Source organism: Thamnophis elegans, chromosome 12, assembly GCF_009769535.1.
Source record: "Thamnophis elegans isolate rThaEle1 chromosome 12, rThaEle1.pri, whole genome shotgun sequence".
Classification (NCBI taxonomy): Eukaryota; Metazoa; Chordata; class Lepidosauria; order Squamata; family Colubridae; genus Thamnophis; species Thamnophis elegans.
The window spans coordinates 13,506,075-13,525,976 of record NC_045552.1 but is presented as its reverse complement, the minus strand read 5'-3'; the positions used below and the strand labels follow the sequence as shown (position 1 = coordinate 13,525,976).

The 19,902-nt window shown below is 44.0% G+C and overlaps 1 long non-coding RNA gene across 1 annotated transcript in view; it reads left to right on the top strand.

The window, feature by feature from the left end:
* The first annotated feature begins 6,661 nt into the window (after window positions 1-6,661).
* The window catches only part of LOC116516096, a 54,178-nt gene continuing 40,937 nt past the window's right edge, over window positions 6,662-19,902 (top strand). The window contains exon 1 of the long non-coding RNA XR_004256307.1: window positions 6,662-6,722. This is a non-coding gene — a long non-coding RNA (uncharacterized LOC116516096). The remainder of the gene's footprint in view (window positions 6,723-19,902) is intronic.

The window sequence follows — 19,902 nt, the reverse complement described above, 5'->3', positions numbered from 1 at the left end:
GCCCCCCACCTGCAGATGTGCATGGGACCCGAGTCCCATGCATGCATGCGCGATCCCCTATGCGGAAGGGAGGGAGTTTTCACCCTTCCCAGGCTATAGAGGCTTTCCTGAAGGCTGGTGAGGGCAAAAACAGCCTCCCCCGCCCCAGAGGCCTTCTGGAAGCCAGAAAGGGATCATTTCTGAACATTTCTGAACCATTGGGCCTGTTCTTCACCCTCCACAGGCTCCAAAGGCTTTCCTGAAGCTTGGGGAAGGCGAAAGCAGATGCACCCGGCCCTCTAGAAGGCTGAAAATCAGCTGGCCAGCGTGCACATGTGTGCTGGAGCTGACAGCTCATGTGTCAGCAAATATGGCTCCTCGTGCCACCTGTGTCATGTGTGCCGTAGGTTCACCATCATGGCTATAGGGTTTCATGCCTAAGCAGGGGTTGGACTATAAGACCTCCAAGATCTCTTCCATGTCAGCGTTCCAAGTAACATGCAGAATTAAATCAGAGTCCAAGGCAAAACGATCCTTAAAGTTCCAATTTAATAAGTCAGACATCTTAGGCATATCTGTGGAAATCCCAATTCTAAAAACTTCCTGGGGTTCCCATCCAGTTGAAAGTTCATGATCTTATCCCCACACCCACAAATCCATCACATGGTCCAATCTTCTTCTTCCACGTTGGCATCTCCACCCAGCTGGTTCCGGTCAGGTGCAGAGGTGCGGAGACAAAAGATGACCTTGGGCTTCTAGAAAAGAATGACAACAACACATTCCACCATTCTACTCCTTTCTATTCCACCCTCCCAACTATTACACTAATGAAACAGCATAGTGAAATAAGAGAGAGTGTGGCAGACCAAAGATCCTAAAAGGGATATAATTGCAGGCCTGACATTCCAACTATTCTATTCTATTCTATTCTATTCTATTCTATTCTATTCTATTCTATTCTACTCTACTCTACTCTACTCTACTCTACTCTACTCTACTCTACTCTACTCCCATTCCCATTCCCATTCCCATTCCCCTATCAACGTTCTCTGCAGAATGGGGAGCCAAGAGCCGAGGTGGCGCAGTGGTTAGGGTGCAGTACTGCAGGCCACTTCAGCTGACTGTTATCTGCAGTTCAGCGGTTCTAATCTCACCGGCTCAAGGTTGACTCAGCCTTCCATCCTTCCAAGGTGGGTGAAATGAGGACCCGGATTGTTGTTGGGGGCGATATGCTGACTCTGTAAACCGCTTAGAGAGGGCTGAAAGCCCTATGAAGCGGTATATAAGTCTAACTGCTATTGCTATTGCTATTTCTTTGATATTAGTGTAACCCTTGTATCGTGGTGTTTTGGCCGCACCAAGTTGTCCTAGACCCAGTGCAGTGCTTGGGGTTCAAATTGTCCACGTTCCGGTCAACCCAGCGCCTTAACCACTAGGTCGCCCCGCTTCCTCTGGTTCATATCTCACAATGTCATGTGTGGCTTTAGTTTCGTAACTTCCTCCTGGAAGCTTGGGGCTAATCTGGAGGCTCACCTTATTTTTTTTTAATACAAAGCCTCGAGTTCAGTTGAGAAAAGGCAGGGCCATCGGTGTAAGAACTACATCTTCATCTGCCTCTACAGCCTTGGGTGAATTTTTTTTCCCCATCCATCTGTCCTCACAGCGGGATCCGCAACAGTTCTGGTCCCCTCCACCCCTTCTGTGGATGCTTAAGCAAATTGAACTTTTGGTCAAAATCCACAGATTGACAGTTTGGCTCCCGGACGTCTGAACCGAGCGCCTTGGCCACCTGTTCCTGCCAGTGGCCTTGGCTGAACTGGCCTTGCAGCCAGGGGAGCTGCCTTGCACCTTCCCCAGCCTCTTCCGCCCTCGCCCCCCCTCCCCTTCGAGCTGTCAGACAGAAAGCTGCCTTGCTTTTTTCCACCCTGCCATCTGTTTTTGGGTGGGCATTGTAGCTTTTGTCTTACCCAGCTGAGGTAATGTTCTGTTAGCAGCCTGGATGGGGGCTGTGGTATGGGTGGAGGTGCAAGCAGGGAGGCATGTCGAAGAAAGCAAAATGATTCTCCTTTCGTGGGATGTTGACCCTCCCCCCCCACAACCCCCCACCTCCTGGGGTCAGTTTGGACAGGTCCTCCCCCACGTCATCGTTCTCCTTGCCGTCCATTTCCAAGGGGGGGGGCTCTAAAAGCGCATGGGGGCAGCGTTGATTTTCCGCTGGTGCCAATTCTCCTTGCCGGTGAGAACCTGATTTTAAATATAGAATCCTTCGTTGCCATAAACGACCACAGAGGGTTTTTTTTGCCCCCCTTTTAAATGTGCCCTCTCCCTCTCGTCTAAAGAAAAGCATTCCAGTTTGAGAGGCAGCAAAGTTCTGCTGTTATCCAACAAGCATATCACGGCTTTTGATTCCTCTGGCAAAACGAAGTATATATATTAAAATAAATGAAATTGCTGGGATTCGTTATCCTCAAAAGGAGACGGGGGAGGAGGGATGAGAGGGAGAGACACATCCATGGAGGAGTTTCTAAGGCTCCATCTGGCCTTCGGATGCCTGGCATGACCACACTTCCATGCAGCAGGGATTCTGTAATGAATGAAAAAATGTTTTTGTGTGTGTACATAGGCGCATAGGGTTGTGCATGTCTGTACATGTGCAATTTCCCCTCCCTCTTGCTTCTATGACCCTAGAATGATCAGACTCTAAATTCATGGTGGGTGGGTGGGTGGGATGGAGGAAAGAAGGTGAGAAAAAGAAAGTCAGGTCAGAAGGAAGGATGAAGAGAAAAGGGATGGAAGGAATGGAGGGAAAGGAGGGAATGAGAGAAAGAAAGGAAGAAAAAGGAAGGAAGGAACGAGAGAAAAAGAGGGAAGGATGAAGAGAAAAAGGAAGGAAGGAATGGAAGGAAAGGAAGGAAGGGGAGAAGGAGGAAGAGGAAAAAGAAAGGAAGGAATGAAAGAAAAAGGAAGGAGAGGAAGAGAAAGGAAAGGAAGGAAGGAAGAAAAGGAATTAATTAATTATGATTTCACCTGAAGCTATTCAATTTTAAATCACAACTACTTCTATTGCTTAGGGAAGCTAGAACCTGAAAGATTGAATGTTACAGGCAACGATCACAGCAACCAGATATTCTTTGAGAACAATCTGACAAACTTGTCAGTTGTCACAATTTTTGAAGAGTTTTCAGCGTGTTTTAAGCTATGATTGAAAGATGGGGGAGGAAAAGCCCGTTTCATGTATTATTTTTTTTTAAAAAATGGGGTTCCAGGCCCCATTGTTCAGGGAAATAATATATGATACAGTATATGATATATGACATATGATATACGTATAGCATAATAAAAGAGTATATGTTTTTAAAAAGAGAAAGAATAGCAAGAATCCACTTTGATGCAGACTTTTGCAAAACAGTTAGATGTGATTAATAATTCTCAAAACGATTCAAACTGTCTAGACTCCTCACAGCTTTAGGTCATTGAGCCATAATGTTACACCGCCATCTTCATGCTCTGCTTCTTCCCCCTTTTGCCCAATTAAAGGTCCTGATATTTTGATCTTTTAAAAACCTAAAACTGGGGTGCATAAATTTGCAGGTCACAACCCTTGGTGGTTTAAGAGTACCTTTAAAGCGATGTGGCCTCCACATGGCTCTTTTATGTGATGGAAGGTGATTAAATAGATGGGAGCAATTGGGTTAACTGCACTGAAATAGCTTTGGATGTTAATTTGACTCTTAATTATTTGCAATCCTCGACTTACAACCATCCGCCTACTAAGGCTTCGAAGTTATAGTGGCACTGAAAAAAGTGGCTTATCACAGTTTTTTTAAAATACTTATTATGATCATTGCAGCATCCCCATGGCCACATGATCATGGTCGTATGATCATGACAATTACAGCACTCCTGTGGTCATGTGGCTTCCCCACTTACCGCAAGCATCCTAAATATGAACCGGTGGCCAAGCATCTGAATTTTGATCCCATGGAGAGGCTGCAATGGTGCAAAGGGTGAACATTGGTCACAACTAGTCTCTTTTTTCACTGCCGCTATAACATCGAACGGTCGTTAAATGAAAGGTGATAAGTCAAGGACTACCTGTAGTTGCCAGGGGTAGTCAGGGGGTCCAATCATTCTGGAGCATTATGCGTGGGAAATGTGGGCACCGTTAAACACAGATGGCATTTCCAGGGGCAGCCACCGCGCTCGGAAGGACTAGAATAGAACATTCCTTTCATTTGCCAGTAGGCCAGTATAAATAATGCTTGGAGTGTTGTAAAAAGTGAGAGATAGTTCTGTGTGCTGAAAATAGAGCCACTTCAGAGTTGGTTTGTTTGGGGAAGAGTTTGATCTTGCTGTTTGCCCTGCTGGAAATGTTTGGTTTGGGGGAACACAGATGTAACGTGGAGCAGGGTGTCAAACTGGATTTCTTCGAGGTCCGGATCAGCATTGTAGTTCTCCTCCTTGGGCCAGTTAAGGGGGGAAGCAGTTGTGGTGGTGGTGAGAGACAGGATGATGCCTCCTGCAGCACTTTACCGACGAAAAAGAGGGTGCCTCATTTTGGCCTCCCCAGCCTCCAGCAGCACTTTGCCAGCCAAAACCAGGCCACGCAGAGTGCTGCTGGAGGCCAGGGAGGCTAAAAACGGGCTGCGCGGGGCCTCACCCAGTCCATTTTGGCTGGCAGAGACACCACAGGCTGGTCCTTTGATATTTCCAGGCCGGATATATCAATATCCTTTGATATTTCCAGGATTGAACTACTCCGTGGGCCTTGAGTTTGACACCTCTGGTGTACAGCAACCGAGGTGAAGTATACTTAGTGTGTTCTCAAACTTGGTGACTTGCTGAGGTGTAGACTTCAACTCCCAGAATTCATGCTAGCTGGGGAATTCTGGGAGTGGAAGTCCATACCTCTTAGAGTCGCCAAAGTTGGGAAATATGGACGCTTAACATGTCGGAGACCCCAGCTGCCAGTCCTTCATATTGCATCTACTTAGATTTTTTTTTTTTTAATGTGACTGAGCAAAAAGAGCTTGTCAGGATTTTACAGCCGTACCACATGCTGTGATGCTCTGGCTCATCATTTTGGAATGCTTGCCTTACTCTAACATTTGCTGTCTCAGCCGACCAGGCGTTTGCCTTCTGGGGCATTTCAGCTTCTGAGCCAATGTAATGTCATCACTTCTAATCTCATGCCTGTGATGCATGATGGCTTTTCAAAGAGACATCCGATCTTCCAGGGTAAATGCTGAGCATCACAGCATGAGTCCTCGATAGGAAACTGTGTGGGCCTCCATGCAGCCTGGACGCCTTTTACTCAGGGGTAAAGCCCCACTGCATTTAGTGAAGTTTACTCCCAAGTAAGTCTGCCACCACCTATTCTCCAAAGCAGCGGTTGCCATCTGGTGGCCCGTGGACCACTGGTGGCCCACGAGAAAATTTTGGGGGTCCACTGAAAAATTACTTGCATTTTTTATATTGCAGTAAATCAGGGGTCCTGAACTATGCCCCCTGGGGTGGATACATGCAATGAACATTCATTGTATGCACAAGTAGCACTGCAGGCTACTTCAGCTGACTGCAGTTCTGCAGTTCGGCTGTTCAAATCTCACGGGCTCAGGTTGACTCAGCCTTCCATCCTTCCGAGGTGGGTGAAATGAGGACCCGGATTGTTGTTGGGGGCAATATGCTGACTCTGTAAACCGCTTAGAGAGGGCTGAAAGCCCTATGAAGCGGTATATAAGTCTAACTGCTGTTGCTATTGCTACATTCGTGTTGCTGCAGAGAGTTGCCTCTTGAAAAGCTCCTTTGGGACAACCATGACCTGGATGATTGAGAATCTCCATAGACCATGGATTTAAATGCTAAGTTCTGGTTTTTAAAAATAACAATACTATTTAGTGTCACCTTTATCTGTCATTGGTTCTGCTTTTTAGAGAAAGGTTCCAGAAAATAAATTGACAGTGGTTGGAAGGAATGTCCTTCTGGGTTCAGTTCCAAGAGGGGAAAAAGACACTGGAAACATGGAGGCTGCTTGGAAAGATGGTTTTAATGGTGGACAGGATCACATGCCCTGAGCTCCATCATGCTTCAAGATGTTGGGTGGAGAAGAAAAGAGACCGAGAGGCTGAAAGTCCCTGGTTTTATGCCCTCTCTGGCCTTTGATCTTGAGCTTGTATTCTGATTGGTTGTCAAACTCCCATAGGGCCATGCAGGGGCAACTGTCTAAGCTGTGTTTTGAGTCCAAGTTTGGTTGAGCATTACTTCTTCCCAGGTGCCCTGTGGTGAGATGGGTAAAGGGCTAATACTATCATGCCTTAATCCCATCACCCTGGAGTGGAAGGGGGATCTTTGTTATGTAGAATAGACTGGCTCAAGGCCTTTTAATGGCTCATTGATAAGGTGGGGGTTATTAAGAGTGAGTCTGTTTCCTGTCTAAAAACATGTTTCTCTGTTTCTTATCCAGGGAAATATAATATTCTGCCTTTTCAATATTTCCCAGGATATTTCGTTTTTTCTAGGAGAGCGGTGGGTTTTAGCTTCCTAGTCTCTGTTTCTTAAGAAAGTCTTTTACTTACAAGCGTCACCAACATCTCAAGGGAAACAAGCAAGCTTTGTTTCCCCATTCAAATTATATTTCTCATTTCTCCACCAGACTCATGTTCTGGATCAACTTCCTCTTGCTCATCACTTCGCAGAGCATTGCGGAAATTGGTGAAGAGGAAGCTGAAGGTGGATTTTCAAAGGTGAGAGGCCTCTTAATCAAATATTCCTTTTCATGGGTTGTGGCTGCCTTTAAGAGAAAGGAAAAGGAGTTAAGGTACAATGGGAAATAATCGAGTGATTTTGTTTAGAGATAAGATCCTAAATTAAAGGATACATATGGAACCTCCAAACCCAGTTGTGGAGTGCCACGGATTCTTCACCCCTGAGATATGTATGGTAGGATGGACAAATAATTGCAAAAAAACTGGAATTTCTTTGTTTTTCCTTGAAGATGTTTCGCTTCTCATCCAAGAAGCTTCTTCAGTTCTGAAGAAGCGTCTTAGATGAGAACTGAAGAAGCTCCTTGGATGAGAACTGAGATGTTTTCAAGGAAAAACAAAGAAAGTCCCATTGCCTTTTGAAAAAGTACATTGGGACAACTATGACTTGGATGACTGAGAATCTCCATAGACATTTACAGCAAAAAAGGTAACATATAGAAGATCTTTGTTGTTGGGGTTTGAGGAAACATTGTTCGAACCTACTCTGTGGGTGTGGCCTCCTTTGTGGGAGTGGCTTGCTGCCCATGTGACCAGATGGGAGTGGCTTGCTGCCCATGTGACCGGATATGAAGATGCCGATGACACTTGTCAGAACCACCTTAAATTACCTCACACACAGCACTGGCATGCATAAGAATATGATGTAAACTTGTTTTTTAAAAGACATCTTTGGTTTGTGTTAAAAACAACTTCAACACACGCAATGTTCTGATTGCACCACAAACGCAGCAGTCATCCTTACCTTTCCCAGAAATATGAGCATGATAGTGTAGAATAATCATATCCAAGGACCAGTGGTGGGTTTCAAAAAATTTTGGAACCTCTTCTGTAGGTGTGGCCTGCTTTCCGGGTCCACTGGTGACCTCTTCTAACCGGTTTGGTAGATTTGACGAACCGGTTCTACCGAATAGGTGCAAACTGGTAGGAACCCACCTCTGATCTGAATCCCCCACTTTTTTTAAGTAGTGTCAGGTAGGCAAGTTACACATTGATTAAGAGTCCAGATGGATTTGAAATTAGAGTTTGGAATTAATTAAAATAACCCTTCTATGGGAAAAATGCATTTGCTTTGCATTCTTTAAGATGCTATGTAGGATATACCAATGAAACTGGCTGATGTCTTAATTAAAACGGGTTTGCAAATAAATCAAAAGAGTGAGTTGGATAATTTTCCTGTATTGGATTTACAAAAAAGACTCATTAAAGCTTTGAAGAATTTTTCAAGAAAGAATAAAAAAAAAAGAAAAGAAATAAATTCTAGGACATTATTTGAAGGGATTAAAGATCAAGATCATTAAAATGAAGGAATATAAAGATGGGTTATTTGATCAAAGTTAAAATAGATATGTTATCATCTTCAGAAACCCTTAATGGGCTTTTGCTGATCAGGATTGAATGACAAGACTTAAGGATTTTTTTATAGATTAAGAGATCATTAGTTGTATTTTAAGAGAAACTGATAATTTACTAAAATTATAGTTGTTGTCATGAAAGGAGAAGTCCACTTTTATATATTTCATTTTTGTTAATATATTTTTTCTTTCCTGTACTTTCTATATCTTTTATTACGTGTTCATGTTTAATAGTTTAAATTATAATGTTTAACAACATTACTATACAAGAGTTGATGAAATTATCTAGTGGATAAATCCTATTCTCATCTAAAGCCTGACTATATCTTGCTGAATTAATTCAGGCAAAAAAAATTTAGAAATTCATTGAAGAGATCAGCCTCTGATGAATACACCATTTATTGACTCAAATTCTTTTTTTTTTTTTAAAGTTGGGGTTGGGAGGAAAATGCATCCTGCCTTAAAATATGCCTGATCTCCATAGAGTTGTAACTTTGGGAGGTTGTAAGAACAAGCCCAGTAGTGTCCTACAGCTTAGAGGAGCCTGTGTTTTATATATTTATATACTTGCATACGTACCCACACACATTGTAGCTCCAGTGTGAAATGTATAAGCAGGTGGCACATTAAAAACACATGCATGATTTCCTTTCAGGAAGGTTTCCACCGGCCTGTGTTTTCACTGGCTTGGCCCTGCCCTTGTTTGTCAGAGGGCAATTCAGAAAACGTGGCCATCTGAGAAGTGAGTTGGAATAAAACGGTAGCTTCTGGATTGCGCTCAGTTCTCTTCCCTATTGGACAAACCATTGCCTGTGAAGGAAGCCCCTGTTTCCTTTGACTAGTTTCCTTCAACTTTATAGCAATAGCAATAGCAGTTAGACTTATATACCGCTTCATAGGGCTTTCAGCCCTCTCTAAGCGGTTTACAGAGTCGCATATTGCCCCCAACAACAGTCCGGGTCCTCATTTTACCCACCTCGGAAGGATGGAAGGCTGAGTCAACCTTGAGCCGGTGAGATTTGAACAGCTGAACTGCCGAACTAGCAGTCAGCTGAAGTAGCCTGCAGTACTACACTCTAACCACTGCGCCACCTCGGCTCTTAACTTTGGTAGCTTTAAAGTACCTGGGTTTCAGGTTCCCAGAATTCCCCTAATCGTCATGTCAAATCTGAGAACTTCTGCCCTAGATGTTTGGTCAGAGGCATGGGTGGGATGCTGCCGGTTTAACAACCGGTTCGGTGAGTCCGCGCTTTGTGCACACACATGTGCCTAAAACGCTTCTGAAAATGGAGCATTTAGAAGCTCAGCTGCTTACCTTCCAAGTCAGCAGCGGTAAGTAGAACAGCAAGGGGGGAGAAATCAGCTGTGTCTTGCAATTGAAATGAACTAGAAAGCAGGAAATAAAGGACAGGATAGAGCAGGAGGGGTGGGCGGGGCCAACTGATAGTCGGAGCTACCGGTTCTCCTGAACCAGTCCGAATCGGCTGAATGCCACCTCTAGTCAGAGCAGAGGTGGGTTCCTACTGGTTCGGACCAGTTCAGATGAGAAGGTAGTAACTGGGCCGGCCACGCCCCTGAACCGGTTCTTATTTTTTGCTTTGCTTTCTGCGCAGAAGCCAATTTTTTTACTACTACGCATGCATGCATCAAGCGCACACGAAGCGCGTATCTGAGTGAACCGGCAGTAACAGAAGCTGGAACCCACCCCTGGGTCAGAGGCGTCAAACACAAATAATCGGAAGTATTTGTTGAGTTCAAACCAGAGAAGAGTTTATTATTGCTACTTTAGTGCAATAATCTAATGATGAAACTAATTTGGTGCTAGATAAAGGTCAATGGAATTCTTGGGGGATCTGGACTTCGCTCTCTTGTGGCAACACAATGACTCCCAACTGATGACATCTTTAACCTCCGCCTTCTAGCTCATTCTGCTTCTGTCTTACAGAGGTTAGATGAGCTCTGCAGTTGTGGATAATAAACAATATACAGGTAGTCCTCAACTTACGATCCCAACTGAGCCCAAAATAACTGTTGCTGAATGAGAGAGTTGTTATTTTGCCTCATTTTACCACCTTTCTTGCCACAGTTGTTAAGTGAATCTAGCTTTCCCATTGACTTTGCTTCTCAGAAATTCTCAAAAGGTGATCTTATGACTTCAGAACACCATAAATATGAGTCAGTTGCCAGGCATCCTGGATTTAATCAATAGGTCGTGTGAAAAATGGTCATACGTCACTTTTTTCAGTGGTGTTGTCACTGTGGACAGCCACTCAACGAACTGTTTGTAAGTCGAAGACTGCCGATCCCCCGGAAACCAATCCCCCAGAAAAGCAAAGTATTTCCAATTTTCTTAAGGGTTTGTAAGATGAGGGGTTAAGGTGGTCTGCGAGAAGGGGGACAATATTCCTCATTGGATCTTCTCCCATCAAACCTTTTAAGAGGGCTTCTGCAATGATTTCCTGGTTCCTGGGTAAGGTTGGGAGATATATTTATCTGAAATTGGTCTTGTAGATAGCCTGGCCCTAAATTATAAAGGGATTTAAAAGTTGTAACCAGCACACTGAATTACACCCAGAAGCACATGAAGCTCCCCACAGCCTGCTAGAGCAAATTACAATAATTTCAATCAGAGATGACGAGGACATGAATAACTTGGGAGGGAGCGTCAGAAATTGAGTCTCTGTGTGGCTTTAGCTGACTCTATAGCTGAGCTATGAAACTTGCATCTGTTTTGGAAGTTTAATATTATAAGGCCTCAAATCTCTTGGTCCAGGAAGAACTACTGCAGCTAATTCCAATCCCATGACACATATTTATTCAGTAGTAAATCCTTAAAATCAAGCAAGATGGCTTGGGATTATAACGCCAATACTGAACAACATTGGTTTATTGAGGGAGACAGTAAGAAGTATATTGTCCTTTTGGGAATATTTAAAATGTCTGCTAGCCATGTCACTGATTTTGAAATTGACAGTGCGCTCCTTATAAGGTGTGTGTGTTGGAGGGGTGAGTTGCTGCTGGTTTTACTACCGGTTGCAACCCGTGTGCAATGCTGCACGTGTGCGCGCTGTTCCATGTAAATTGTTCTTTCGCACATACGCAGAACAATTTACAGTGAACTGTGCATGCGCAATGCACTAAAAGCCAAAATGGCAGCGGCCCATCGGTGACAAGGGAACAGGTTCAGGGGCGTGGCAGGCCTGGGTCACTGCCGGTTCTGCGACCCACATCTGAAGTTCCATCACTGGTTCAGCCAAATTGCGCCAAACCCAGAGCAATCCTGTCTCTAATGTGTCTGTATGGCAGGGGACTAATTGTGACTTGTTGGTTTCATATAGAGTGTTTTTGCCACACTTTTTAGAGCTGTTCAGGTTATCAGAATTTGGCACAAATAGCTGTACAAAAAAAGTCTCAGTCCATTACATTTCTTCATGGTGCTGGGAAACGGGAAAAGTACATGTGGAGATGGAGCTGCACCCCAAATCATCACATCACCCTGAATTTAACAAAGAGTGAAAGGTGCTTAAATTAATTATAGTTAATGGATGCATGTATTATTTAGCTTCAGTCACCTTTTACGACATATAAAGTAGCATTGAGTAAACCTCTTGGGATCAGAGTTGAGGTTTTGGAGATGCAAGGTGGAGTAGGATAGAAATGAATGAACTGAAAGGGGCCTAGGGCTTCTAGTCCAGCCCCATGCTCAAGCCGACACTAGACTATTTCAAATAAGTGACTATCTAAACCAGGGGATCAACCCATTTCATTGAGGGCTGCCTCAGGGTTGTGTTTGATTTTGGGACAGCTGGGCTGGGTGTGGCCAGGGTGGGTATGGCCAGCTTGATATCATTCGTGTCAGGGGTGGCCTGAGTGCTGTGCCAACAAAAATGGATTCCCGAGCTCCATTTTTAGCTGGGGTAGCTTCCTGCAACTCTCCGCCTGCGAAGAGCCTGTTTTTGCTGGCAGAGGCATCGCAGGCTGCTCCTTCACTTTCCAGGGTAGCCCCACAAGCCAGATCTAAGCACTCTGTGGGCCGCATCCGGCCCACGGGCCTGGAGTTTGACACCCCTGGTCTAGACTCTTCTTAGAAACATCCAGTGATGGAGCACCCACAGTTTCTGGAGGCAAGCTTTTTTTCACTGGTTAATTGTCCTCACTCTTAGGAAGTTTCTCTGTTAGGAAGTAGTAGACCAGTAGTAAGCTATATTGAGTCTAGTAATGGCCTGCCTTCATAAAAAGGATACAACACAGGGGTGAAATTCAGCAGGTTCTGGAGAGTTTTGAGTAGTTCGGAAAACTGGCAAATACCATCTCTGGCTGGCCCCGCCCCATCTATTCTCTGCCTCCTGTGTCCCAGATGATCAGGAGGGAATGGAGATTTTGCAGTATCCTTCCCCTGGAGTGGGGAGGGAATGGAGATTTTGCAGTATCCACCCCAGGAGTGGGGAGGGAATGGGGATTTTACAGTATCCTTCTCCTGGAGTGGGGAGGGAATGGGGATTTTGCAGTATCCTTCCCCTGCCATGCCCACCAAGCCATGTCCACAGAACCAGTAATAAAAAACTTGAATTTCACCACTATACATCAGGATCATTCTTAATAAATACTAAATTAGAGCGGAGAAAATGAAAAAAAGAGAAACAACAAAAAAAGCGAAAAGTGCAATAAAAACAGAAGGAAGTAGGAAAACAAGGATAAAATATAAAGCTGTAGCTTCTTCACAGCCATTCTAAATACTGCTATTTATAATGTATGCTATACATACATGGTATGCCTATGCGTCTCTGTGGTCTTAGAGAAAAACAGGTTACCCATTTCTGAACATAGCAGGGATATAGAAGGGAAAAAGAGTCTGTTTTGAAGCGATGTATGTAGATATGTCTAGAAAGAAACAAACAGCCCTTTCAATGACATATCTTTATATTTAGCGCCTACATAGGCCTGATGGAGTGGCTGTACGTTTTCCAGTTGGTGCTAAAGTTCAGCATCTCTTTTTAAAGTTCCCCAGAGAGGCTGGAGTGAGGCTACAGTTCATCTCTTGTGACTTTGCAATCCTTTTCTCTACAAATAAAAAATGTCATTTTATTTTAAAAAGAAGGGAGGCCACAGCATTTCAATTTCAAACCTGAATAACCTTGTCTTTTAACGTTGTTATGAGACAGAATTATGGCCACCATAATTCATGGGTTTTTAAAAAAAGCTTTGTCTTCCCAAATCAGCCTGAATGCAATTGGAAGAAATAATGGTACCACCACAAAACCGCGCTCGACTAAACCGCGCCCAACTAAACCGTGTCGCTGACGTCATCAACAGGGCGACAACAGCAAGAGACAGAAGCACGCATTAAACCCTAAACCTAAAATTAACCCCTAAACCTAAACCTAACCCCCCTAAACCTAATCCTAAACCTAACCCTAAACCTAACCCCTTAACCTAACCCTAAACCTAACCCTTAACCTAACCCTAAACCTAATCCTAACCCTTAACCTAACCCAAACCTAACCCTAACCCTAACCCTAACCCTTAACCTAACCCTAAACCTAACCTTAAACCTAACCTAACCCTTAACCTAACCCTAACCTAACCCTAAACCTAACCCTAAACCTAACCCTTACCTTAAGTTGAATCGGCTTGCTTTCAAAGCGCTATTTAAAGCGCCCTTCTTTCTCCGCGCTGGCTGTTGTCACCCTGTTGATGACGTCAGCGACACGGTTTAATCGGGCGCGGTTTAGTCGAGCGTGGTTTTGACGGGCCACGGAAATATATCCGGTGTGTATGTAGCACTCGTGAGTAATGAAGAGATACGTTAAAGAAACTATCATATTTTTCAGAGTATGATGCACCTTTTTCCCTCAAAAAAGAGGCTGAAAATCTGGGTGCGTCTTATACACTGAATACAGCATTTTTTGCCCCCTGAAACTCTGCTCTCTTCACCAAAATGGCCGTGCATAGCATCTAGGTAGCTTTTAGAGAGCTCCTGGGGGACGGGGAGGGCAGAAATGAGAAAAAAATGGCCCATTTTTTGCTCAATTTTACCCCCCCCCCAGCCCTCAGGAGCACTCTATAAGCTTCCTAAAGGCTATCCATGCCCTTATTGTTATGAAAAATGGGCCCGTTTTTTGCCCCCCCCCCCCCCGGAGCACTCTGCAAGCTCCCTAAAGGCTATTCATGCCTTTTTCGGGGGGAAAAACGGGCCCGTTTTCACGCAAAATGAGCCATTTTTGGAAGATTTGCAGAGTGCAAAACCTTTAAAAAAAAATCCTCTTCAAAACCTTGCTGCGTCTTATACTCTGGAGCATCTTGTACTCCGAAAAATATGGTACATTGATCTGCAAATTTATAGATTCCTTTTGGGGTTGGGTTTTTTTTTTTTTGAGCAGCTTGTTCTTTTCATGCTACCACTTCATCAACACTTTCCTTTATTACTTCATTCTTGTCTTATAGGAATTAGCAGGGGATCAAGATAGACTGCCCGTAGGTCTCAACTTACAACGATTCATTTAATGACCATCTGAAGTTAGAATGGCATTGAAAAAAGTGACATCCCTGTTTTTCACATTTATGACCGTGTGATCCCCATGGTCACATGATCAATATTTGAACATTGGAAACATTCTGTCTAAATGCACCCCTGAGTCACCTCATTCTCCTTTCTTTGGTATCGTGGGAATTTCCACACCAATCCCTTCGTCTCATATTGGGTTTTATGCAAGCATACTTACATACAAGGGAAGCGGTGGCTCAGTGACTAAGATACTGAGCTTGACAATCAGAAAGGTCGGCAGTTCAGCGGTTCGAATCCCTAGTGCTGCATAATGGAGTGAGCTCCCGTGACTTGTCCCAGCTTCTGCCAACCTAGCAGTTCGAAAGCATGTAAAAGTGCAAGTAGAAAAATAGGAACCACCTTTGTGGGGAAGGTAACAGCGTTCCGTGCACCTTCAGCATTTAGTCGTGCCGGCCACATGACCACAGTGACGTCTTTCGACAGCACTGGCTCTTAGGCTTTGAAACAGAGATGAGCACTGCCCCCTAGATCAGGAACGATTAGCACACAAGTGTGAGGGGAACCTTTACCTTTACCTCTGAGTAACCTCATTCTTCTTTTTTGGTATCGTGGGAATATCCACACCAATGCCTTCATCTCATATTGGGTTTTATACATGCATGCATACAAACGTACATTTTTAAAAAATTATACCTTATACTTTAGATACAGTGGGACACTGCGACACTCATAAATACATGTAAGTTGCCAAAATTGTCTGAATTTTGATCAAATGACCATGGGGATGCTACAATACTCGTAATTATGGAAAACCGGCTACAAGTAACTTTTTTCAATGCTGTTGTAGGTTCGAATGGTCACTGAATGAACTGTTGTAAGTCGAGAACTACCTGTACCCTCATCAGCAGTGCAGTACCCCCATTGTTCCAGATGTTTTGAAGGGCACGAGCAGTAGCGTTATTGGCCACAAGGGATGTACTTCTGTCTTCGCTGCCGTGTTGTATTTCCTGAGCTGTTTTCTGTCTCTACCTGTTTCTTGCACAGGGGTTTCGATGGATAGATTTCTCTGCCCTTAAAGCTATGAAGGGAACGTGGATCACGCTGAAGAGTAGTGTAAAGTGTGTGGTGCGTGGTGTGGGTACATGGTTGTTTTCTTAGGAGTAACTCGAACAATTACTTGGTTAAGTGTTGCTGCTGGGGGGGGGGGAGGAAGTGCCACTAGAGTTTCAGAGATTACCACAAAGGTTTATGTATCCATGGAGATGCTTGTGCATAGAAGTAGTCTCTGCATGGATGTATCTCTTGGGATGTTGGAGCAGTATTATATGAGAGAAAGAGAAGGAGGGAGGGAGGAAAGAAGGAAGAACAGCTGTGATTTGGTAAGTCAACCCAGCGCCAAGGGAATATGGGGTGAACTATCCATTTGTGAGGGTTTTACAGGGATGGCATTCATGCGGAAGAATTATTCCTAGCTAGATTATACAACAAGAGTACCTGGAAGAAAAAGGAAAATCAGGGACATGATTTACAGCACCAGATGTTCAAACATGCAAGTTCGTGAGAAGTGAAACTTCTAAAGTCTTTCTTGGACTCTGTGTTATTTGGAATAAAAAAAATGGACCTTGTACTTCTGAAACGATGTCTTGTTCCCAGTTTCTAAGGCTGAGTCACCTGGAGGCTGACAAAATCTGGAGGGTGCCAGGTGGAGAAGGTGGCATGCATAAACATACATACACATTCCATGTACGCCTACACCCACTCGAGGGGAAGTGATAGTGGCAGAAAAATATGTATCAAAACGCTTTTTAGATCTATGGAACTTGAATGAATGGCTCCTGAATTTGGGAATGCAAGTGGAATATGCAGTATTCCTATAAGTAGGACATTGTTCGTGCTAAATCGTTTCCATAGTAGTGATTTGTAATACCTTCCACAGACTTCCAGCTAGTGCTGTACCAAAATAGCAATAGTAAAAATAGGTGTTTAATCATTTCGTTACATTACATTTTGGTTGGATGATTCCAAAAAATGCTAGAAATCACTACGATGGAAACCAAGCGTAGAAGCTGTAATGTTTGAATTAGGTAGGGTTATACAGAAACCTTCCATTAATCTATGACGATACCCAAAGGTGCTTTTTCAAAAGGCAACAGGGCTTTCTTTGTTTTGCTTGAGGACGTTTTGCTGCTCATCCAAAAGGTTTCTTCAGTTCTGACTGAATGGTGGAGAATTCAGTCAGAACTGAAGAAGCTTCTAGGCTAAGAGGTGAAACGTTTTCAAGCAAAAAAAAAGAAAGCCCCATTGCCTTTGAAAAAGCATCTTTGGGGCAACCATGACCTGGATGACTGAGAATCTCCATAGGCATCCATAAAGCGATAATCTCATCTGTGACTATTTTACAGGATTATAGGTAGTCCTCATGTTATGACCACAATTGGGACCAGAAGTTCTATTGCTAAGCAAGGTAGCTGTTTAGTGAATCATGCATGCCTTTGCAGTCTTTTTTGTGTGCCACAATTGTTAAACAAATCACTCCAGTTGTTAAGTGAATAATGCAACTGTTAACCAAATCTGTCTCTCCTTGTTTGTCAAAAGCCGGCTAGGAAGGCTTCAAATGGCCATCAAATGATGCTACAACCACCACAAATATATTCTGAGTGCCTTAATTTTGATGGCATAAACATGTGGATGCTGTGATGCTCATAAGTGCAAGGACTGGTTCTAATTCATATTTCAGTGCCGGTCAGATGTGACTCTAAACTGATGACTCATTTGACCCCACTCTCCGGCTCAGCCTGGTCTTTCCCAGTGCTGTTTGTAACTTTAATCACTAAATGAATAGTTGTAAGTTGTGGATTACCTGTAGGATGAAAATAAATGGGGGAGGAAAAGAGAAATTATTGTCACAATATGTCTGTGAAGTGACCATGAAGGGGAAAACAGTGGTATTTTTGGAAACAACTAGCTGATTACCCAGCGCTGCCTGGGTATTTATTTATCCCAACCCTCCTTCCATGAATGTTGCTGCAATTTCTAATATTGGATTTTCCCCCTTACCAGGGGGAGCTCACTTGTGGAGTACTGTGAAGCCGTTACCATGGCAACTCCACAGCACTGTACAGTAGAAGCCATTTAACGGCAGTACGGTAAATCCGTTTTAAGCCACAATAGGCTGTATCTTAACAGAACACCCAAGGAGTGTTAGGGATGTCGGTTCACCGACAAAAGGGCGAATGACAAAACCGCGCCCGACTAAACCACGTCGCTGACATCATCAACAGGGTGACAACAGCGTGGAGACAGAAGCATGCTGTAAACCCTAAACCTAAACTTAACCCCTAACCCTAAACCTAACCCTAAACCTAACCCTTAACCCTAACCCTAAACTTACCCCTAACCCTAACCCTTCACCTAACCCTTAACCTAACCCTAACCCTAACCCTTAACCTAACCCTAAAGCTAACCCTAAAGCTAACCCTAAACCTAACCCTTACCTTAAGTTGAATCGGCTTTCTTTCAACACGCTATTTAAAGCGCCCTTCTTTCTCCACCTGGCTGTTGTCGCCGCGTTGATGATGTCAGCGACGCAGTTTAGTCGGGCGCGGTTTTGTCGTTTGCCCTTTTGACGGGTCACGAGGGATGTCTTATCCCCACAGTATTTCTCTCCAGAGAGTAAGTAAATATGTATACCAAGTTTGGTTGAAATTACTCAAGGCGTTCCAGAGTTATGCTGGAATACACACACACACACACACACACACACACTTTTACATATAAAGAAGATTTTGATGCAGGGACTCATCAGATACGTGGTAGGCCTGTGACATTTTTTACCTTAAATGTTTGTGGATGTGAACATGGGTGTGCTATTAACAAAGGCTCTGTTTTTGTCAGTGTCAATAAAACCAGGTGGCTGTGAGTTCTAGTCAACCCTTCGGCAAGGTAACTTTGTCAGAGACAGGCAAGATAACTTTGGGTCAGTAAGCCCAACTTCCTCTCAAGGGTTGATCTAATCGGAGGAAGGAGCATTGATATTCAGTTCGCCAGTCAGTCAGTCAAATAAGCAAGGAAGCAAGCAAGCAAGCAATTGATTGGTATCTGTGTTAGGATTGTTTGAATTTTTGACACATTACACTCTTCTACAGGGTGATGTTTCAGCTTGTAATTGAAATTTGCTACTGGCAGGGCTTTTACTGGGTCTCTCGGCCACAAGAAATGCTCAGTTCTGTCACTTGATGTGTGAGCTCAGTCTCTAGGCCTGTCTTTGGAAGCATTACTTTGAATCCAGCATATTCATAGCAACGGCACTGTCATTCACCTCGTGTTAACCAATTTCGTCGTATTTAAGTACAATGACAATAAAGATTATACTTATACCTAAGCATCTTGGTTGCCACAGCTATAGCCGTAGCAATAGCAGTTAGACTTATATACCGCTTCATAGGGCTTTTAGCCCTCTCTAAGCGGTTTACAGAGTCAGCATATCGCCCCCACAGTCTGGGTCCTCATTTCACCCACCTCGGAAGGATGGAAGGCTGAGTCAACCCTGAGCCGGTGAGATTAGAACCGCTGAACTGCAGATAACAGTCAGCTGTAGTGGCCTTCAGTACTGCACCCTAACCACTGCGTCACCTCGGCTCTCGGCTCCCCATTCTGCAGAGAAGGTTGATAGGGTCCATTTTCAAAACCAAGTACAAGTGGCAAATATGCTTACTTTCTCAGTTTTGATTTATGGAAAAGATGGAGCCATCAAATCCTCTGTCCTGTAACATCAGACAAAAGCCTCTCAACCTTGTTTAAAGTAGTCCTTGACTTACAATGATTCATTTAGTTATCGTTCAAAGTTACGCCGGCTCTGGAAAAAATGATTCATGATCATTTTTTCACACTTACGACCCACGGTCACATGGTTTAAATTTGGATGCTTGATAACTGACCAGTGGTGGCTTGCTGCTGGTTTAACAACCGGTTCAGTGAGCGCATGCTTTGCGCATGCACAAGCCTAACGTTCTTGTGCGCAGTGCTGAAAATGGAGCATTTAGAAGTTCAGCTGTTTACCTTCCAAGTCAGCAATGGGAAGTGGAACAATAAGGGGGGAGAACTGAGCTGTGCCGCGCGATTGAGATGAGCCAAAAAGCAGGAAATAAAGGACAGGATAGGGCAGAGCCAACTGATTGTCAGAGCTACCGGTTCGCTCAAACCGGTATGAACCAGCTGATTACCACCTCTGCAACCAACTCACATTTACGATGGTTGCCATGTCCTGGGATCATTTGATCCCCTTTTGCGACCTTCTGACGAG